Raw genomic sequence first — 24,083 nt, 5'->3', positions numbered from 1 at the left:
CAAGCTCCTGCTTTCCTGGGTTGATTAGATAATATTAATTCTGACTAGATTTGGTTTACCCCTTAACTTTGAGTCCTCCAAATACTGAAGTCATTCATCTTTTACACAAGATAATGTCATCCTAGATATATGGCTTGTATGATTTAATGACACCTAAAGGTTTGTTTTTTTGCTGGTTAGTTCACACAGCTTTACTTTTAAATGTTGCACAATCAAGTTACAAAAAATGATCTATGTCCACAAGTCCATAAATCCGATTTTAAAGTTTCAAACAGATAGAGAAGAAGGGAACGTCCCTCAACCACAGTATAATTTGTTTCAATCCCCACTTCTAGCTTAAGTACAAAGTAATAATTTGGCTTGAATGAGTGTTATGGGAGGCCTTAATTATGCTAAACATGTTATAGGAAGGTCAGCCCTCCAGGAAAGGATAAAAGAGTATCGTATGAAGAGAAAGTAGTTTTTCAGGATTCTGAGGAGCTTATAAAGCTATATTAATCTCCCTGTTAGTTGTTCAGGTTTAGCTTTTCAGTCATGTAAATGCAGGCATTAACCATAAAATAGAGCTACTTTGTTTTCATGAGATGATTGGTGCCAAGAAAATTGCTTAGCATTGTTTAAATGTGCAATCAAAACTCCACCGGGAACTGCATCAGTCTTAAACAGTTAATATATGGCAAAGCTTCGAAATACAGACAGAGGCAAATGAGCATGGATAATCTAGGGAAGAAACACAAATGAAGAGGAGATCAGAGAAAAAGGTGGCCTGATAATATGGTTTATTTATTTCTTTTTCCATTGAAGTTTCTTAATTAACTATCGTAGGGTTGAGGTTTCGTGACATTGTCACCATTTCTTTTCCCCACTGGCCTCTGAGATACAAATCTTTTCTCTCTTGGGGGATTAGATGCAAAGGAGCTCTCCAATCACTCTTCGGTTTCTATTATAACTACATGGCCCACAGTTGAATTTATAAACCAACCAGTGCATACATCACTTAATTCTTTCCCTTCTAAAAACCACTGCATGCATTACTCCTCCTCTTACTAAACTTGGTGTCACGTCTTCATTAGGAATTAGAGTGCCTGCTCGGTTTAGCTGAGGAAAGCAAAAAAAAGGAGGAAAGAAATGCATTTTACAAGAAGTTTTGGGCTGCAAGAACTGTTGTGGCAGAAAGTTTCCAGGCCTTCTCCAAGTCATGTCTTCTTCTCCTTCAGGTATGTTGGTTGGGCTTCTTCAACGTGTCCCAAAGGTACTTTTTTCAAGAGGCAACTGGACTTTCTAGTTTTTCTTGGAAGACGCTTTGCTTCTTGGAGGAGAAACGAAATGGACAACATGGCTGAGAATCTCCATAGACTTTTCCAACATGGTTAGGGTGAGAGGGCTGCTCGCTTCCTGGAATGTGCTCCTGGTGATTTCAGGAAGTGACCAACCTTCACCATTACTATGTTGGAGAAACCAACCAACATATCTGAAAGAAAAGAAGGCAACCTGGTAAAGAAGTAGAGGGGAAATTTGGCAGCACAGACCTTGACCAGGGATGAGGGAGTCAATCTCATTACAGAGAAGCCCAAATTAAGAGACTGCACCAGTGGTGGGATTCAAATTTTTTTTACTATGGGTTCTGTGGGTGTGGCTTGGTGGGCGTGGCAGGGGAAGGATACTGTAAAATCTCTATTCCCTCCCCACTCCAAGGGAAGGTTACTGCAAAATTTCCACTTCCTCCTGGTCAGCTGGGACTTGGGAGACAGAGAATAGATGGGGGTGGGCCAGTCAGAGGTGGTATTTACCGGTTCTCCGAACTACTCAAAATTTCTGCTACCGGTTCTCCAGAACTGGTCAGAACCTGCTGAATATCACCTCTGGACTGTACAGTCCTAAACTGGATGAGGGAGACAAGGAGGAAGAGGTTTAGGTAGGCCTAAACCAAAATCTGGTTTAGGCCAGATTCTAGAATCTCTCTAAATATATCTAGTAGATTAGACGGTTATGGTACCTCTTTAGTTTGACAAGATTGTGTCCATTAGGTGTAAGCAAATAAAGAAGTTGACTTAGTTGGATTTTATTGTGTCATCTTTGGGCATGAGCATGACCTTTCCCATCAATATATAGGATCCTTGGAGTAAAGAGACCAAAGCTTAATGAGTTGGTATTTCCTAACCAGAATAATACTCCACAAATCCTCCTAATTTCTCTCAACCCAACCAGTTTTCTTCTTCCTATGCTTCCTAAACCATGTGACTAAAAAATAATACAGCATGTTTTCTGTGCTAATTGGCTGAAAAATATGTGGTATAATGTAATCTCCTCTTAGAATAGGAAAAGATGGAAAATAGGGGATGGATAATTAGAATGCTGTAATGCTGTAACTGGTAATAATATTTTAGCACTATACTGAGAAAAGGGGTAATCCTTGAGCTGATGGAAGTTGGGTAGGTCTCTCAGTCTTCTAGGTAATCTTCAATGATGGTGAGGACACTCATCACCCTGGGCTTTCTAGAAACAGATACTTTTCCAAGCTTTCGGATTCATGCTAGAGCCCATCCTCATTCTGAAAGATTTGAAGATTAAAACTCTGGTCCCAGTAATTGGACCAGATTGGATCCTGCAACATTGTCCAGTCGGCTTACAATGCATTAAGCAATAGCCTTCATACTTTTGTATATTTATACAAAGTCAGCTTATTGCTCCCACAAACTGGGTCCTCATTTCACCTACCTTAGAAAGGATGGAAGGCTGAGTCAACCTTGAGCCTTGGAGAGATGCGAACCAGCAGTAAATTGCAGGCAGCTGTGTTAATAACAGGGTGCTTGGACCACTGTACTATCAAGGCTCTATTCATGAAATATGTTTCTTTTCAAAGATCAGTTGAGGTAACAGACTTATATAAAGAGAGTATCTACAGAAAAATGGTGGCAAAACAACCTGACACTTGTAGAAGTCTTTGTTGTGATTTTATTATACCTCACACAATAGGGTAATGATCATTACCAATAACAGACATTTTTCTTAAAAATGTCAAAAAAATAAATAAATACCAAAGTTGTTCAATCAATAACTGTAGATATTGAAAGATTTAAATCATGTGTGCAGAGAAGATTTCTATGCACTGTAAAAGACTAAATTGCTTCCCAAGCAGAGGTGGTATTCAGCTGGTTTGGAACGGTTTGCCCAAACCGGTAGCGAAAATTCTGGGTGGGCCTGCCCTCCCACCCCCCTGCCCCAGCTCTATGCCATCCTATGTAGGCACATTTTTGAGGCTGGGTGCATGAGCGGAAGACATGCGTGTGAGCAAAGTGCACGCGCGGAAGGCCGGGTGCATGTATGGAAGGCAGGCGCGTCCGCGCGAACCGGGAGCATGAGCACACAAAGTGAGTTTGCACATGGCAAAACAGTAGTAACATAATGTGAAACCCACTGCTGAAAAGGTTTCTTTTTCAATTGATTATTCTTTAGGCATCTTCTTATTTTTATTTAATTAGGTCTATTAGTTGTACAAGGTTGCTTTGTAGACTAATTTCTATCAAAAACTACATTTGTTATTAGCACTTTCAGATAAACTGGAGACTACTTATCTATAGGATTCTTTCACGTTATTTTAGCAAACCACAAGCTTAAAAAAACATTTTTTAGATCCTTGTTGGCTTTTTTTTTTTTAATATTCAGTAAAAAGAATATAAACACAAATTTAGAAAGCAATAGACCATTCAGGCATAAATTCTACAAATGGCCATGCTTGACCAAATTCAAGGTATGCATGCTGTAATTAAACAATGACTAACATGTAATTTCTCAGAGAGATTCAATAAAGTAATTTAAAATGTGGTATAGCTATAAAAGCACAATCTGACAATTAGTCTGAAAACAATAATAAAGAGCTCTTTCAGATGTCAATAAGCTCAGGCCAAAATAGAAAAAAGAAAAGAAAAGAAAAATAAGTAGTACTTGCAACTTTTACTCTGAAAATATTTTCAAATAATATTTACCAGAATAGAAGATCCACCACCACCTCCTCGTCCTCGTCCTCCTCCTCCTCCTCCTCCTCCTCCTCCTCCTCCTCATCTTCAGAAATTGTGGGTGCTATATCACTTGAGATTTTCAAGAAGATAGATAGCCATCTTTCTAAAATGATACAGAGTCTCCTGCTCAAGCAGAGGGTTAGACTAGAACTGTGATGGTGAACCTATGGCATGCGTGCCACAGGTGGCACATGGAGCCATATTGGTGGACATGTGAACTCAGCTCATGCACACATGTGCACACAGGCCAGCTGATTTTCGGGCCTTCTGGACCCACCAGAAGTCGAGAAATACACTGTTTCTGGCCTCCAGAGGGCCGCCAGGGAGGGGAGGCCCGTTTTCACCCTCCCCAGGCTTCGAGAAAGGCTCTGGACCCTGAGGAGAGCAATAAACAGGCCTTCTGGTCCCACCGGAAGTCGGCAAACAGGCCATTTCTGGTCTTCATAGAGTCTCCAGAGGGGTGGGGAAGGTCGTTTTCACCCTCCCCAGGCTCCTAGAAAGCTTCTGGAGCCTGGGAAGGATGAAAAATGGGCCTACTGGGCCCATCGTGCCATCACGTGCCAAAAGTGGAGGGTGGGGGGGGGGCACATGCAGATGCGTGGGGGGGCAGGGCACATAGAATTATGGGTGTGGGCACATGCGCGTGCGACACCCCACTCTCCCCCCGCTTTTGGCACGCGATGGCAAAAAGGTTAGCCAACACTGGACTAGAATATTATGCCCTCCTTCTCCTCCTCTTCTTCCTCCTCCTCCTCCTGAATTTTATGTTACAGGAATATTTCCAACGTGGTAATATTGAACAAATACAAAAGAGAACCTACGACGCGATTTAAAAAAAGTACGAGACACCATGAAAAGTGAAGGAGAAATGTTTCAGTTAAAAAAAAATATTAAAATGGTAAAATTAACAGAAAGGGAGCCTAAAAGAGAGTTCATGCCCTCTCTGGATTTCAAGCCGATAGCCGTGTATTTTCAATGAAGAGGTTGTGATATTTTGTGATTTTTTCCAGTTCTTTTTCTTCGACTTTGGTGTCTCCTGGTACTGTGATATCAATAAATTGTACGTTTCACTTTTCGACCTGTGATGTCTGGCGTGTTGTGTTGCAAATGATGATCTGTCTGTATTTGAAAGTTCCACGAGATCTTCACCTTCTCATTTTCTATAACTTTATGTTTCTTAACTTTATGTTCCCATGACTTTTTGGATACAGGTAAGTCATATTTTTTACATAATGACCAGCTGATTAATTTAGCAACTCTGTCATGTCTAGCTTTGTAATCCATTTGTGCGATTTTGCTGCATTCACATATTAAATGTGAAACAGTTTCGACTTTGTTGTTGCAAAGTCGGCAGTTTGGATTGTCGGTGGATTTTTGTATCTTTGCTTTCATGGCATTAGTTTGTAGTGCTTGTTCTTGAGCAGCGAGTATTAAACCTTCCATTTCCTTCTTGATGGTTCCCATCTTAAACCATGCCCGTGTAAAGTTGTCATCACATTTTCCTTCAATGTTTTTCAAGTGCTGTCCATGCAGAGCTTTGGTTTTCCATCTATTTAATCTGTCATCCAGCTGTTTTTCCTTATATTCTGCCTTTGTTTCTGTTGTTTTTATAATGTTCTCCATTTTCACAGCCTGCAGCAATTTTTCTGTAGTTTGGTTCACATAATCATTCAAACTTCGTTTTTCTTCTTCTACAGTTTGATGGATTTGCAATAGTCCTCTGCCCCCTATTTTTCTTGGCAGGTACAACCTGTCTATGTCATTTCGTGGATGTAAAGCATGGTACATATTGAAAAGTTTGTGTGTTTTCCAGTCCAAGTTTTCCAGTTCAGCCAAAGTCCAGTTGATGATTCCAGCTGAGTAGCATATCACTGGAACTGCCCATGTATTAATGTGTCTAATTATGTTTCCAGCATTCAATTTTGATTTTAATATTTTGCGGACCCTCCTGATGTATTCCTTTTGCGTTGACTCTTTGACTTTTCCATTCAAGAAGTTATCTGCTTCCAATATGCCTAGGCATTTGTAACCATCATCCTTTGCTAATGCTTTTGCTATGTTTTCATTTCCCAGTTCTATTACTTCTATTTTTTTTTCATTTTTCCTTGCTGCATGGATAATATAGCACATTTTTCAAGTCCAAAGTTCATTTTGATGTCGCTACTGAACAGTTGAACTGTGTTGAGTATTGATTTATTATTATTACTATTATTATTATTATTATTATTATTATTATTATTATTATTATTATTATTATTATTATTATTATCATTATCATCATCATCATCATCATCATCATCATCATTTTGTTATTACAGGATAGTCCATTGAAAAGAGTTTGAGATAATAAGGATTTGCTATCATCAGGATTCATGCTAATTCAACTAATTAAAACCATTAAACTGTATATTGGATTATGGCCAAGTGCACAATCTTTACAGGAACTGGGTTCAAAACCATAGAACTTTTATTAAATAATGCATTGTTATTGTTATTATTTAAAAAAAAGTAGTGCTTTATTTATCTTAATTGAATAATTGCAAGTGTGGCAACAAAGCTTCTTTCAAACGCATTAGGAGAGTATGAGTTAATTCCTATTCAATTACAACAAAAGTTCAGTACCGCCATTTATCACCTGCTACCTTTTTAAAGAAATTAATTGTAAAATAATAATTGCTTCATTTTTGAGTCCATTAGGAATGATTAATGAATTCATTCTTCCTCTCTCTTTCAACGTTAGGCACTGTATCGGAGAAACAATTCACAAACTGACAGCTTCAATCAAACCAAAACCTTTTTTTCCCCCCTTTATTCACAGTTCCCTAAATGTCAGTTAACTCAGCCAGATATATTGGCAACTTTTATACCCAAAATTATTTGCCCATTAATGCAGAAAGAGGAAGAATTACCTGCCTTCGTTAAAACCTGCTTTATTTTTTTTTCCAGATTACTCAGTCACTGTTCAGTAGATGTTTTCAAGCCAGACAGAATCCAATTCAAACATTTTCAAAAGCAGTGGTGAAATCCATTTTTTTTTACTGCTGGTTCTGTGGGCGTGGCTTGGTGGGCGTGGCTTGGTGGGCATGGCAGAGGACGGATACTGCAAAGTCTCCATTTCCACCCCACTCCAGGGGAAGGATACTGCAAAATCCCCATTCCTACCCAACTCTGGGGCGAGTCAGAGGTGGTATTTGCCAGTTCTTCAAGCTACTCAAAATTTCCGCTAACGGTTCTCCAGAACCTGTCAGAACTTGCTGGATTTCACCCCTGTTCCAAAGTGTGTGTTGGACTAAGTTAAACTGCATCTTCATATCTGGGGCAACTAAGTTCTATCAGCTAAATCAAAATACTAGTAATATTATGGGTTGTTGTTTTTTTTTAAAAAAAGGAAAGGAAAATGACTTTCAACCCAACATTGAAGGAGAGACGTATTGACATAAATGAATTGCCTGACACACTTTGACAAATGCCTTAATCAGAGATGGTTATAATTGCTAAAGGAATGATGTGTGAATGCATACTGGACAATTTCAAAGCAGATTGGAGGAAATTAAAAAAAACCAAAAAAAGACTTTCATTTGTGGAATCTTTGATGTTCCCTGACCTTGGTTGCTCAAACAAGCTCAGAGAGCACACCAAGGACATCCCAATTCAATACATAGATTGTCTTCTACAGGAAGTTTTCATTTGCCAAAAGTGAGACCAGTAAATTCATATCTATTCTATTCCAGACCTAGGACTCAGGAAAGCTTTGTTTGGTTTAGAGTATAGAGTTATGGTGGTTGGCTTGTTCTTGATCCTTTTTTAGTCTTGTAGGTAGGGCCACCATTCTATATTTATTCCTCGTGTATTCAACGTTTGCACTGATTTTAATTCTCCTTTCTCGTCTAAAATTTCTGAGTATCTTACCATTTTACTGAGGTCTATTGTATTTGGGTGTGTCATTGCCTCCATTGTCGATAACCAGTTTGGGATTTTCATATAGTGATTTTTTTATATATATCTTTACTCAGACGTTGTATAGGGAATTCCTTATTATGTGTCTCTGAAAATATGAATGTGTTTTATTTTTAACCTTCCCATAGAAACCCGTGCAAACTTAATTGGCATATATGAGAAACAATTGGAGTTGGACAAATTTTTAGTAGAAATGGGAGAGTTATGGTGGTTGGCATGCCAACTAGGACAGAAATGTTATCTCATTAGAACCCTTAATACTGTAGATTAATGAAACTAATCAGATTATTTTAAAATATTTATATCTGTCCGTCTATCTATCTATCTATCTATCTATCTATCTATCTATCTATCTATCTATCTATCTATCTATCTATCTATCTATCTATCTATCTTGTATCTGTATCATCTGTATCTCTTTCTCTATCTCTTTCTGGATCAGATCACTATTTTTTTGGTTAGATTACCTGCAAATTTAACCTGCTCCATTGAGTCATTTTTAAAAAAAATTATAATTTGAGTTGGTTAAGGAAACTAGTCTATTTGGGATTAATGCCATTATGAAAAGAAAAAAAAAAGCAAAACCAATAGAAGAAAACCACAATTTCAGTTTTTTCTTAAACTGGAATTAGGTTCCTAAGGAAAAGTGTCTGAGTAAATGTTTATTGCTTTAATATTAATTTCCGAATGGCGTAAAAACATACTTTTCAAAAGGTATATTTGAAATAAATTCAGATATGCTTTATAGTGGTGCAAAACAAATTTTCTAGTCTTTTGGCCAAGTGGATTATATGAATAGAGTAGAGTAGAGTAGAGTAGAGTAGAGTAGAGTAGAGTAGAGTAGAGTAGAATAGAATAGAATAGAATAGAATAGAATAGAATAGAATAGAATAGAATTCTTTATTGGCCAAGTGTGATTGGACACACAAGGAATTTGTCTTAGGTGTATATTTCATCATGAAATCCTTAAAAAGGTGAGTGTTTTGAAATTAGTCTACTACTGCCAATATACCGCCATGTTTGCAAATGAAAAAACTCCAGCACTCCAACTTTCACCATTCCTCCCCACCCCCAGAAAATTTAGAATCACTTAATAGAGGTTAGAGAGTTGATTAAAGGAATTACCCCAAATAATCCATCATTTCTCCAACCTCTGAATCTCCTGATATGCACAGAATAGCGGAAAATGGATATGAGCTTATATAAAGGTTATTCCTCAATTTTCACAGAAACCAGCTGAATAATTTGCAAAAAAAAAAAAAATCGCTGTTCTTAGTCGATTGGTGCTTTGGGCAAAAAGAAATCCTTCATTGTGAAATTAAACTTTTAAAGTACCTCCTTGGGGAACCTTGTCATAATTCGTAAGAGTCTGAATGTAATTTTTAAGCTTCTTGTGACTTCATCGGTGGTGGGGAAAGACAAAGAAATGGGTACCAAAGATTTTGGAGCATAGCTACTGTGCTTTTTTCAGCTTTCCCTTCAATTTTATTAAGATGTAGGAAGGTGGATTTTCCAGATGCCTGGTGTGCTTGATTCCATAATTCTATTTATATTACCAGGGCCTTTGAATCGTAGCGTATAGCCTGGAGCATTTGATAATGTGAGGACACTTTATGCAACAGATAACTGCTTTCAGAGTTCCTTTTTACGGTGTTTCTACTATTTATAGATTTCGAAAGGCCAATCTATATGTATCTAGTCTGGATCTAAAAATTTCTCTTTAGAGTTTTATGAGGCTCACCTTTTAGTAAGCTCCTTTTCTTTCACGTTCCCCAGTTTTACCACCTAACAAGCTCAAATCATCCTCTTGTTACTTTCAACACTTATTGCCTGGGAGCAGCATCATTGTCATGCCCCAGCATATAACCTTTATATACTGTTGTTGCTCTCTAGCCCCATCTAGTGGCTGGAGGGACAAATATGCCCCAATAAATGATCTTTATATACTGTTGTTGCGCCATCTAATGGCCGGCGAGACAAAATACCAAGTATATTGTTTGAAGCTGACCCAACCTATTTACCCATCAGCCTGCACTCTCAAACCAAGTGCACGCTGGGAAGCCAGATTCCATTTTCCTTTAGCATTTGGAGAAGGCAGAAGCACAAAGAAGAATCCATCTTAATCTGTGGCACGTGGTCATCCAAGGATCCAAACCCACATCCCACACACAGAGCATCGCTGGTGAGATTTAAATTGCTGGTATTTATTAATTGTTATGTTCAGCAGTAACTCAATACAGTCTATCTTGTATTTGGTTCTCGTTGTATGTATCCCTATTTTCCCCAGTTTCACCATATCCTGTTCTTTCAATAAAGCATTCAGATCCACACACATGGTCTGTTTTATTGGAGGATAGGTGGGTTTAGCTGCATGTCAAGCTGCACACAGACTAATGTATAGTGAGGACAGAGCAATCATTCTAAAGCAGAATTTATCTCTGGGAGTTGAAGTCCACACATCTTAAAGTTGCTAAGATTGAGAAGCAACTTCTTTACAATTCCCTTCTCTCTCTCCCCCCCCATTTTTTTCTGATCTGCATCTTTGCAGCTTGGCTTGCTTTATGGCATTACTTGGGAGGAGAAAAAACAAGAAAATAAGGTTGCAATTTTATGATCAGGATTGCAAAGGCAACCCTTTTACCCATTTCTTTCCTACTTGGGTGCCACTTTTTATTATAGTAAAATCATTTGAAGGGTGCAATAAAACACACACTTTTGTAAGATGACATAAGAACAATTGATAAATAATAAATAGTCATCTTAACAGCTGGCAAAAAGGAAAAAAAGAAATGGAAAGAAGCCTATGGAGAGGGGAAAAAAACTTCTTAATTTACTCACCAAACTTCCATGGAGAATAGACTATATGTGTGCCGTAGGATAGAATATCCAACTCTGAATACATTTTAGGTCATTGATTCTTTATTTAATCACATGCTTTCTTCAAAATATAAGGATTGGTTGGGTCTAAGTGGAAGAAGAGTTTTCCTAAAAACTACTTAAACACCAACTTTTTAAGCCTGAATAAACCGACAAAAATAATAACCATGTCAGAACTTTCTCCCCAGTACTTAAATTGGCCTAATAAGAACTCCAATGGTTAACTCAGATGTCACTAGAATGCAGTTAAAAGATAGCTCTAATTTTGAGAACATACCATGTTCTTTACAGACATATGGCTGCATTTTAAATGGCTCTTTTAGCACCAGCCTGAACCTGGCTTGAATAATTATCGAAAACATACATCTGTTGTGATTTCCCTTTAGAACAGGATCCCAACTAGATCTGCATGATCCCCACCTTATTAATATTTAGAAGATTGTTAAAAATGTGGCCCTTTCCTTAGGCCTTAGGCCAGGATATAATTCTGCGTGTGTGTGTTATGTTTTCTTTATTTCTTGCTTTGAAGAAGAAAAGAAACTTGTTTTTATCTCTGCTGCTTTATTTTTGGATTTTCAATCAGTCAGAACAGAATAGATCTGGAAGAGGGATTAAGAGTAACAGAGTTGGAAGGGACCTTGGAGGTCATCTAGTCCAACCCCCTGCTCACGCAGAAGACCTGTACTAGGGATTCGAACCGCCGAACTGCCAACCTTTCTGATCTACAAGCTCACCATGGAGGTCTTCCAGTCCAGCCCCCTGCTCAATCAGGAGAGCCTATACCATTTCAGACAAGTGACTGTCCAGGGTCTTTTTAAAAATCCTCCAGTAATGAAGCACCCACAACTTCTGAAGGCAAGCTATTCCTCTGATTAATTGTCCTCACTGTTAAGATGTTTCTCCTTAATTCCAGGTTGCTTCTCTCCTTGATTAGTTTCCATCCATTGTTTCTTGTCCTGCTCGTTACTGCTTTGGAAAATAAATTGACCAGTGGTGAAATCCAAATTTATTTACTACCGGTTCTGTGGGGGTGGCTTGGTGGGCATGGCGTAACTTGGTGAGCGTGGCTTGGTGGGCATGGCAGGGGAAGGATACTGCAAAATCTCCATTCCCACCCCACTCCAGGGGAAGAATACTGCAAAATCCCCATTCCCTCCCCACTCTGAGACCAGCCAGAAGTGGTATTTATCGGTTCTCTGAACTACTCAAAATTTCCGTTGCCAGTTCTCCGAACTGCTCAAAATTTCCACTACCGGTTCTCTAGAACCTGTCAGAACCTGCTGGATTTCACCCCTGAAATTGATCCCTTCTTCTTTGTGGCAAATCTTCCTATCTTTTAGCCTCCAGCCCCCCTGATCATCATTGTTGCTCTTTTCTGCACCACAACATACAGGATAGGGGGGGAAAAAATCCATGCTGTGGACTCTGCTCCCCATGTCATTTTAGCACCCCGAAATGGGCCAGACATGTGAAGAAGCTACTGCATTCTTGAACGAAATTGCTTTTGTTATTGCTACCCATGTCAAATAAACAACAACCACAACTACTAAGTAGGCAGTCACAATATTGCTGTTATACCTGAGTGCTCAAATGGGCAAAGACTTCTTCTTCTTTTTTTTTTCTTGACTTGGAGTGGATCCATGTAGTTCTTTATTTAATCAGGCTAGACCTCTGCATGACAATGAATGACTTGAGGGGTTTGCATATCTGCTGAATTATGAATGATCCTTGCCTTTGCCAGAGAACAATTTCCTTATGAAAAGGGATTTTTATCTTTGCTCAGCGAGCTAAGAATCTGCAGAATTATGCTTCGCTTTCTGAGTTCAGCCTTGGAATCATTGTCTCCCCCACCCCCGAGAAAAAGTTTTGTGTTGATATTCTAAGAAATTGCCTATGCATTAAGCTTAAATTAGTTGTCGTTATTATTCTTGACGTAATGAGACTGGGAGCAGATAATGTCATTCGAAACAATTCCTGCATCAAGATCGTATTTTCTCCTCTGTTTACTGCTAAATGTGCATTTTACCTAAAGAGGAAGGGGGGGGGAGGAGGTGGAATCATGATAAAGGAATTAAGAAGGATGTTACTTCATCATATTTTAAAAAGAGAAAATGTCTGTGGAAGTAATGCTCTCTGGAATGTAACCTCTTTTATGTAAAATTTAATGCACAGCTTCCAGACAGAACTGAGTTTGCTAAGGGAACAACAGTTATTTGCTGTCGAGGTTTGTGCATGAAGTCTCTTGATAACAGACATAACATGTAGCATTGTCAGATTTTATGTTTCCATATTTCTTTTCTGAGCCCTGATAAAAAAAAAAAAGAATACGCAATGACAAGAGGCAACCAGGAATAGATGCAAACTGCAAAGATAATTCTGAAGACTATCTCCCCAATACAGATGCCACAGTTAATCTTGGCAGCTAAGGACCAATTCATCTAGGGGAAAGATGCAAAATCAAGTTGAGGGTAGTCCTTTTAAAAAAAAAAAGAAAAAAGAAAGTGCTTCCAAAATATTGAAGGTTCAGTCTCAATTCTAAAGGTATTTTTTTTCCTACTTCAGGTGGCCAGTGCTCACATATCTAGATGCCTTCAATACTAGCTGTTGGCATTATTTCCATGAGAAAATGAATTATAAGAATGAAAGATCTGGAGGAGAAAGGATTTTTGATAGTGAAGGCGTCTAGGAGTGACATGATAGCAGTGTTCCAATATTTGAGGGGCTGCCACCAAGAAAAGGGGGTCAACCTATTTCCCAAAGCACCAGAAGGCAAGACAAACCATGGATGGAAACTAACCAAGGAGAGAAGCAACCTAGAACTAAGGAGAAATTTCCTAATGGTGAGAGCACTCAACCAGTGAAATTAGCTTGCCTTCAGAAGTTCTCGGTGCTCCATCACTGGAGGGTTTTGAGAAGAGATTGGACAGTCATTTATTTGGAATGGTACAGGATCTCCTGCCTGAGCAGGTGGTTGGACTAGAAGATCTCCGAGGTCCCTTCCGACCCTGTTAGTCTTACTTTACTTTACTTTTACTTTTATTTGATTTATATACTGCCCTACTCCCGAAGGACTCAGGGCGGTGAACAGCCAACAATAAAATACATACATACAAAATTTAAAAAGCAGAGATAAAATCAAATTAAATAGTTTGGCCCAGACAGATTTAAAATCCAATCAATTTAAAACAAATTTAAACTTTGAATATTAAAAATGCTAAAAAATATTAGAAAATATTAGAAATGTTTAAAAAGAGGGAGAAAATTAGGCCAGGCCCGCCTGGTGAAATAAAAAGGTCTTTAGAGCGCGGCGGAAGGTGCGCAGGTCCTGGATTCTCTGTATCTCCGGGGGGAGCTCGTTCAAGATAGTAGGTGCCCCCACAGAGAAGGCTCACCCCCTGGGGGCCACCAGTTGACATTGTTTGGCCGACGGCACCCGGAGGAGTCCCTCTCTATGAGAGCATACCGACCGGTGGGAAGCTATTGGTGGTAGTAGGCAGTCCCATAAGTTCCCAGGTCCTGAGCCATGGAGCGCTTTAAAGGTGGTAACCAAAACCTTGAAGCGCACCCGGAAGACCACCGGGAGCCAGTGCAGCTCGCGCAGGAGGGGTGTTACATGGGAACACCATGTCGCTCCCATTACCACCCGCGCGGCCGCACTCTGCGCCAGTTGGAGCCTCCGGGTGCTCCTCAAGGGGAGCCCCATGTAGAGAGCGTTACAATAGTCCAGGTGGGAGGTGATGAGGGCATGAGTGACCGTGCGTAAGGAGTCCCGATCCAGAAAGGGACGCAACTGGCGAATCAGGTGAACCTGATGAAAAATCCTCCCGGTCACAGCCGTCTAATTCTGATATTACTATGCATGAATGTATGTGGCTGGTAATATTCTGGGTCTTCTTTATCTTTTATTTTTAAGGTTAGTCTATCCATTTCAGCACAATCTAAAGTTTTTCAGATTACATCTTCATCTGGCAGGGTGTTTTCATTTTTCCAGTATTTTGCAAATATAATCCTTGCTGCTGTCAATATGTGCAAAACTAAATATGTGGTCACATAACACATATTTCTGGTAGCTTTTCCTAATTAGTAGCCTCTCCGTCGTCTCTCTGTTAAGACTCTCATCAAAATCATTACTGTTTATTTTTTTTTGGAGCAGTTTAGAACCTCAGAAGCATTTTTGGAATATGATGGATATACTTATATGTGGCAGATATAGATAAAAGATATGAAATGATGACTAGCTTCACACGTTTGGATGGATTCATCCATCATGTTAAAGATTAACATTACAACATTTATCTTATCTAGATCTGACATGATGATACCAAGCAGAATATATCTTTATTTTTTTTTCTTTTGTTTTCAAACTTGTTGCTCTTGAGAAACAAGTATTACTGAAAAACTACACTTCCATCCTTACCATCAACAGAGGAAAAATGGTGAAAACTGAAGGAATCAAACTGTCCTATGGAAATAAGGTGAGGAGTTTGGTTGAAAAACATCAGTACAAATACCTGGGCAACTTTCAGGCTGATAACATCAATCAATCAATCAATCAACCAACCAACCAACCAATCAGAATAGAGCTGGAAGGCACTTTGAGGTCTTCTAGTCCAACCCTCTGCTCAACCATCTCAGACAAGTGACTGTCTTCTTAAAATCCTCCAGTAATGGAGCGCCCACAATTTCTGCAGGCAAGCTATTCCACTGGTTAATTGTCCTCCCTGTTAGGAAGTTTCTCCTTAATTCCAGGTTGCTTCTGTCTTTGATTAATTTCCAACCATTCTTGTCCTTCCCTCAGGTGCTTTGGAGAATAATTTGACCCCCCTCTTCTTTGTGGAGTAAGAGAAGATTAGATAATTTGTCTGATCTAGGAATGTACTTTCGTATGACTTCAGTGCAAACTTCAAACCAGAATGTAATATAACGGATGACTGTGGAGATTAGCAGAATCTGAAAGACAGTAGGTAGAATAGAGAAGTATAAAACCAGTGAAATAAGGTTTGGCTTGTTCACACAAGTTAAGCCAAACTGGCAAAAATCTAAAGTTTGGTAGCTATTTTTTTTTTTGCTGACAATTGTTTTGATTAGCCACCGAAGAGCAAACAGCTAATGTATCCCCCTACCAATTCAGAGGCCGTGAAAGTAATTTTTTAGTCACAAATATTCCTTTTCCGGTTTTTGAAAATATTTTATATACAAAGCTGAAGAAATTTATAGTATAGATATGCCACTAGGTGTCTCACCTCTCAAGAATGCCACAAGAGTCGAAGGAAGCTGAGAGTATGCACTGTTTCATAGTCTGCAGAAAAGTAAGGTTTGATAAATGCAGTGCATTGGAAGCTACAATTGAAGAAGGCATGAATATTTCCATAGTAAGGACTTCAAGCGAAAGACATCATTAGTACTAGAATCCTAAGTATTTTGCCTTCCTGGGAACTGTATCATTATCATACTATTATTTGCTATTGCACACACACTTTGCAAATGCACAGAGAACAATTCTTTTGTGGATTATTATTGCGCATCCAATTAATGGTTGACTTATTCCATTGAACTGTGGCACTGAGTAGAGAGTTGATTCATTGTTGTGCTTCACATTTAGACTCTCCTTAATTATGGAACAAGTTCTACATGTTCCCCGTCTTCCCTTTTTAACTAGCGTGATGATTTCTCACGCCATCTTTTGCCCCAAATTCATCCCTGCAATTTTGGGAAAGGAGTTGTCTTCGGTCCCAGGAGAGGAACAGAAGCTGTGGTTGAAAACAAGAAAATGAGCAGGAGGCGCAAAGTGGCCGCAGGCTTCATTGCAGGAAGCATAACTTTCTTTGAGAGGTTGGAAAGGAGCAATTTGCTGGGGAATGAACCAGCTTGAGATCTAATTAAGGTGGATTCCATTTTGATAGGCTTCATATATAAGAGTACTGTTGGTTTCTCCTGCCCAAATTGTTCGACAAACATTAAGCGGAGGTGGGTTTCACATTTTGTTGCTACCGGTTTGCCGTGTGTGCGCATGCTTGCTTTGTGTGCATGCGCACCTTGCGTGGATACACCCGGCCTTCTGCACATGCACTTTGTTCTCACGCGCACCTTCCATGCATGTGCCCAGCCTCAAAACCATGCCTAAATAGGAGAGCATAGAGCCAGGGCAGATGTGTGAGCCCACCAGTGATCTCTGCTACCGATTCGCTCGAACTGGTACGAACCGGCTGAATACCACCTCAGATACTAAGCCTGTTGTGGCCCCGCCCTCTGAGCCTGTCCCATTGGAGGAAGAAAGCTCCGAGCATGAGGAAGAGGAGTCAGCCAGGCCTCCCTCTCCAGGCCCCTCCCCTCTGGCATTGTCTCAGGTGCCGGCCGAGGGAGAGGAGATTAGCAGGGAGACAGGTGGCTCGGATGAGAGCGAAGGAGAAATATCATTCCTGGACGCACGCCTCCGAAGGCGTGATAAACGATTGCAGCAGTTAAGGAGGCGTGCTAGGGATTAGAACTGAGTCACTGGACCACACCCCAGAGACTATATAATAGAGGGTGGTGGCCAGTGATCCCTGTGACGAACAAAAATAAACCTTGGATAGTCACTAAAGCATCGTCCGCAACTGCTGAGAGGAATATTATTTTCTGTTGGACTCTTGTACGCTGAGTATATTATCTTTCTGTTTCTGTGGAAATAAAAGCACTTGGCAGACGGTGTGTATATCGCTGCCAAGTTGGAGATAAAGACCTGGGTGTGTTCCAAGTGCTTCCTTAACCCTCGGCTGGCTGTGTTTGTGTGTGTGTGTGGACGGGGACAGATCAAAGCCTATAACTCCATTTCAAATGTTACTGAATATGTATTAGATCATTACTGTACAATAAGTGCTGTTTCAGTGAAGACCTCCTCATTGATGATATCATGTGAGTTGTAGTGGGAGTTTTCCACCATTTCACTGCACCTTTTAAGAGAATTACCTTCATCTACATGTAGAACAGGAGCCTCTAAACCATAGCTAACCTTTCTATAATAGCAATAGCACTTAGACTTATATACCGCTTCACAGTGCTTTACAGCCCTCTCTTTAAGCGGTTTACAGATCAGTATGGTGCCCCCAACAATCTGGGTCCTCATTTTACCGATCTCAAAGGGTTGGAAGGCTGAGTCAACTTGAGTGGTGAGAATTGAACTGCTGAACTGCTGACAGCTGACAGTCAGCAAAATTAGCCTGCAATATTGCATTCTAACCACTGCGCCACCCATGGCTCTATTGGCATAATACCCTCGGTTAACCATCCTTCAAAAGTCCCCAGCCAATCTTTCAAATTATCCATTTGGGTATAATTTCTTCTTTCTGATGTCTCTCTCTCTCTCTCTCTCTCTCTCTCTCTCTCTCTCTCTCTCTCTCTCTCTCTCTCTCTCTCTCTCTCTCTCTCTCTCTCTCTCTCTCTCTCTCTCTCTCTCTCTCTCTCTCTCTCTCTCTCTCTCTCTCTCTGTGTGTGTGTGTGTGTATTGCATGAAGAAGTAGAGCAACAGATGAAATAAAGTGGAACACAGTAAGGAAGAATTGTGGACATTCTTAATGACATGCATCTAAAATGCCTTTAATTTTGTCCCCCATAAACCCATAGAACTGCGCTACTTAATTTTGGCTAAAGTCTTCATATTTCCAATAGATCTTTGTCCTTTCCTGGAAGATGTTCTGTCTTCCCTCTTTAGATGTCCCCAGAATATCATGTGAATCAGCTTCACAAGAGATAACTTTGATACATCTTAACACATAACCACGGACCTGTGGTCATAGTGACCGCAACAGTTTTCCAAAATGTTCAGAACAGCCCTATTTTTAGAAATGGATCGTTCCGGTTGCGAATAGCTTTTGTTTTCCCACCAATAAGAATGTATGCAGCATCGTGCTTGTGTGAGTTATTTGGTATTTTCTGTAGTGGCATTTGAATTTGAGTTGCGGTCGTTTTGACTGCAGATCTTTGTTAATGTATACTTTTTTTATATAATGTTGGGCAGTGGTGGGTTCCTCCCGGTTCGGTCCGGTTTGGCAGAGCCGGTAGTGGTGACGATATGACATCACCGAACTGGTTCTCCCCCCCGCCCTCCCACATTATTCTTACCTTTTATTTGGTCCCACCCCCAATCTATTGCTGCCTCCTGAGTCCCAGCTGATGACTAGAGAGAAAAAACCTGTTTGAAGCCACGGGGCTTCAAAGGGCTGTCCTACAGCTGATCAGTGTTAAAAGCAAACAAATGAGTCAGGTCATAAGTGCGAGGACTGGTCGTAAGTGCGAGGACCTTCCAGAAATGACTCTGACCAGCTAGCCATGCCCACCTAGTCACATGACCTCCAAGCCACACCCACAAAATAAGCCACGCCCACAGAACCGGTAGTAAAAAAATTTAGAACCCACCCCTGATGTTGGGGACACGTTTTCTGCCAAAAAGAGTGATCTTTTGGTGCTCCAAACTTCAAAGAAACTGTTCTAACATGGTATGATGAAGCAGAGAGTGAGCTGAGTGAAGTGGAATTGGATTGCAACGAAAATTTTGTAAGGTTGGCTGTGGTGAGTTGTTCTATTCTGCCATGAAGTCCTCTTTTCGGTTCCTTATAATTTATTTCCTTGCCTTTCTGTTTGACACCCAACAAACCCCATATTCCACAAGGAAAGAGAGAGAAAAAGGAAAGGCAAGATGCGTGGAAGTTTATTATTTATTGGCTGAGAGTAATGAACAGACAAAAGCAAGAAGAAAAACTACCAGGGGAAGGATATATTAGACTGTATCTTCTATTAAGCTAGGCTAGTAATCTTAGTTATTGATCCTAGCTCTTATTGTAAGCACTGGTGAGCATCGTTCACAGGTGAGACTATTAAATGAGGAATGGAAAATCCAATTAATATTAGCTCATTATGCTAAGCAAATAGCTAACTTAAGGCAAATGTGAAGAAACATATTATAACTCGGTTCCACAGAAGCCCTGATCTCGAAGGCTTCAGGGTTGCTTAGGGATAGATGACAGGTAGCATGTATTTATTTATCCAAATAATTTGCTGCCATCTAGTGATTGTCTAAAGTTTTCAGCCAAAATCAGAATGGCTTTATTCTGCATTTAACCCGTAACATACTTAAAATAAATCAAATGAGAAAACTAAAATCAAGGATTAATAATAGCACGGACAAAGGGATAGGATAGGATAGGATAGGATAGGATAGGATAGGATAGGATAGGATAGGATAGGATAGGATAGGATAGGATAGGATAGATTAGATAGGATAGGATAGATTAGATAGGATAGGATAGGATAGGATAGGATAGGATAGGATAGGATAGGATAGGATAGGATAGGATAGGATAGGATAGGATAGGATAGAAGCAGCCCACCTTTGAGTTAATTGCATAAGGCAGCTATTCTTGGACCAGCTAACATCTTGCAGTGATACCTTAATAACAGCAAAGAACGACATATAGCCATCCCAGGTCCTTGGGAAAGACTAGCTAGGTGGATAAAAGTATCAGATCCAATCTAAACTTCTGGCTGACTGTGTGATAAACTGTAATAACAGTACTTTAAAGGCCTAGATAAATGAAATAAAATGTATTTCATGCTGGAAGGAAAACCAACACAAACCAGACGCCTGAAAAGGCTACCGAGAGGTAAACTAAAACATATTTAAATTTTGCTTTTGTTCTGTTCTTTCCTTTTGTTTGTTTTAATTTACAGCAAACACCCACAGAACACTAGACAATGTTTTGCTTTTAAGGATGGGGCAATGCTGGGTAACCTCGGTAAGAATCCTACAGCTTTCCCAAAGGTGTCTCCCAACCACCACCACCCCCAAAAAGGCAAGTGGACTTTCTGTGTTTTGTCATTTGAAGACGTATCATTTCTCATCCAAGTAGCATCTTCAATTCTGACTGAATGGTGGGGGATAGAAATCCCAAAGGTGCTTTTTCAAGAGGCAACTGGACTTCGTAGTTTTTCTGTGAAGACATTTCATTTCTCATCCAAGAAGCTTCTTCAGCTGAGAATATCTGTAGAGAGTGGTGGGATCCTCCCGGTTTAACAACTGGTTCGGTGATTGCGCAATTTGCGCGCAGGTGCAGTTTGAAGAAATCTTCACTTTTGGGTTTCTTCGGAGGAGTAACACAGCTGATTTGTGCGGCAATCCACTCTGCTGTGTGAATGAGCTGAGAAGATAAAGGTAGGAAAATAGCGCAGGCGGGAAGGCTCATCTGATCATTGGGGCAAATTGGTTTGCTCCCAGCGGATTGACGGAGCTACCGGTTCGCTCGAACTGGTCCGAACCAGTAGAATCCCACCCCTGTCTGTAGACAATAGGCAACAGCAATAGCAATAGCACTTAGACTTATATACCGCTTCACAGTGCTTTTATAGCCCTCTCTAAGCAGTTTACAGAGTCAGCCTCTTGCCCCCAACAATCTGTGTCCTCATTTTACTCACCTTGGAAGGATGGAAGGCTGAGTCAACCTTGAGCCTGGTGAGATTCAATCTGTCAACCTGCTGGTAGCTGGCTGGCAGCAGAAGTAGTCTTCAGAACTGCACTCTAACCAGTGCACCACTGCGGCTTCAGATTTAAGCCTTTCCATTCTCCACCATTCAGTCAGACCTGAAGATATTTCTTAATGAAAAGCAAAACAATTTCAAGAGAAAAACAGTCCAGTTGTCTTTTGAAAAAGCACCTTTGGGACAACCATGATCTGGATGACTGAGAATCTCCATAGACAATCCTATGGCTCATTCACCGGGGTCTGCATTTGGTTAGATTTACAGGACAACACTTGGGACACATCTAGGGTGCAACAATTTGGGCTTTTCCATTATTTCTCTGTACTGATTCAGTGACCATCAAGATAGCTACATCCAAGATCTACTAGCTACAGTCTAGGTGAGCTACTGTAGTGTATATAGGGTGAGAAAAGAACAAGGACTATGAAGAAGCTTGAAGGGCATAGAGTCAAGTTCAGTTTATTTAAGAGCCGCGGTGGAGCAGTGGTTAGAATGCAGTACTGAAGGCAACTTCTGCTGACTGCCGGCTGCTTGCAATGTGGCAGTTCAAATCTCACCAGGCTCAAAATTACCTCAGCCTTCCATCCTTCCGAGGTGGGTAAAATGAGGACCCAGATTGTTGGGGGCAATGTGCTGATTCTCTAGAGAGGGCTGTGAAGCACTGTAAAGTGGTATATACAGTATGTCACAGAAGTGAGTACACCCCCTCGCATTTTGTAAATATTTAAGTATATCTTTTCATGTGACAACACTGAAGAAGTGACACTTGGCTACAATGTAAAGTAGTGAGTATACAGTTTATATAACGGTGTAAATGTGCTGTCCCCTCAAAATAACGCAACACACAGCCATTCATGTCTAAACTGCTGGCAACAAAAGTGAGTACACCCCTAAGTGATAATTTCCAAATGGGGCCCAAGCAGGGGTGAAATCCAGCAGGTTCTGACAGGTTCTGGAGAACCAGTAGCAGAAATTTTGAGTAGTTCGGAGAACTGGCAAATACCACCTCTGGCTGGCCGCAGAGTGGGATGGGAATGTCAATTTTGCAATATCCTTCCCCCAGGAGTGGGGTGGGAATGGAGATTTTGCAGTATCCTTTCCCTGCCATGCCCACCAAGCCATACCAGCCCACCAAGGCACGCCCACAGAACCGGTAGTTAAAAAATTTGGATTTCACCACTGGGCCCAAGTAGCTGTTTTCCCTCCCTCGTGTCACGTGACTCGTTAAAAGTACAAGGTCTCAGGTGTGAAGGGGGAACAGGTGTGTTAAATTTAGTGTTATCGCTCTCACTCTCTCATACTGGTCATTGGAAATTCAACATGGCCCCTCATGGCAATGAACTCTCTGAGGATCTGAAAAAACGAATTGCGGCTCTACATAAAGATGACCTAGGCTATAAGAAGATTGCCAAGAACCTGAAACTGAGCTGCAGCATGGTGGCCAAGATGAAGACCTCAGATTGTTGGGGGCAATATGCTGACTCCGTAAACAGCTTAGAGAGGGCTGTAAAAGCACTGTGAAGCAGAGTATAAGTGTAAGTGCTATTGCTATTTAGAAAGCTGGAGGGAAGGCTGTATTTCAGAGTTTTCAGACAGTGGGAGAAAAAAAAAAAGAGATGAATCTGGAAGCCCTCTATTCTTTCCGTTGGGAACAGGCTGGGAAAAAAATAAGCCCAAGAGATCAATTTTTTCAGAGCAGAAACAAAGAGAGGAACAAAGCCAGCCTCCTTCATTTACTCTAGCTATTGCTAATGCGTCTAGCGGTCAGGAGAATAGAAACTGCAAACAGGCAATGCATTTGGAGCCTGGGCCCAATATTTAATTCATTAGCATCTTTTAAACCCTGGTTACCTTAATTTAAAAAAGAGCATCTAACAATTAAAACAAACAAGCAGAAGGCAGAACAGCACAAGATGCCTTTTAAAGCTTCATCCTGGAGGGAACGAGGGAAAAAAAGAAAAGCAGATTTTTAGCAGAAATTTCACAGCGTTTCTAACAGCCTTTAGGTTTGCATGATGTGTGGGAGTGAGATGTCATTTCGCAACTCTTCAAGATGAGGTCTTGGCCTTTCGCCAGTTTTCTTCTTTTAATCACTGTGTGGCTATCTTTGCTCCCTACCTAGGATAGGGCTCTCCAAGTTTAGTACTTCTGCTGTCACGGCTCTTATTTGACCCCACTGGTTTGTTTTCTTGTTTTTTCTCTTCCAAATAAAGGCAGAACTTCACCTTTGCAAAATAGTTGCCCTCACACACCTATTGTCAGGTTTCGTTGCTATCTTAAATAAACTTCATTCTCAAACGCAAGGTCTCTAATGAATCTTTTTTATTTATTTATTTAAGAATAGGAGAACGACATCCCTGAACTCTTTGTGCAGCCAAAACTGGCACCTCCTTCCGAACCCCTCCCTTTCCGTTCTTCAACCCCAATGTCTCATTGGCCATCGTGCAGATCCATCTCTTTGTCCCAAGCACTTTCTTTTCACAGGAATTTCCCCCCTCCCTCTGTCAGCCAGATAACACTATCTACTGAAGAGCAGGGAACTAGGTAAAAGTTCATCTCAGCATTAAAGCAAAGCTTCTCCCTCTTTCATTCATGTCAGCGCTGAAGGAGATCATAATTTGGAATGCTGACACCTATTTTTAATAGTCAGCAGCCTGAAAAAAATATAGTAAACTAGCTGGATACCCGTGCTTCGCTACCTATGACCGTTTTTCACAC

Source organism: Pantherophis guttatus, chromosome 5 (assembly GCF_059756535.1).
Source record: "Pantherophis guttatus breed Tessera chromosome 5, ASM5975653v1, whole genome shotgun sequence".
Classification (NCBI taxonomy): domain Eukaryota; kingdom Metazoa; phylum Chordata; class Lepidosauria; order Squamata; family Colubridae; genus Pantherophis; species Pantherophis guttatus.
Note: the sequence above shows the minus strand (reverse complement) of the source record.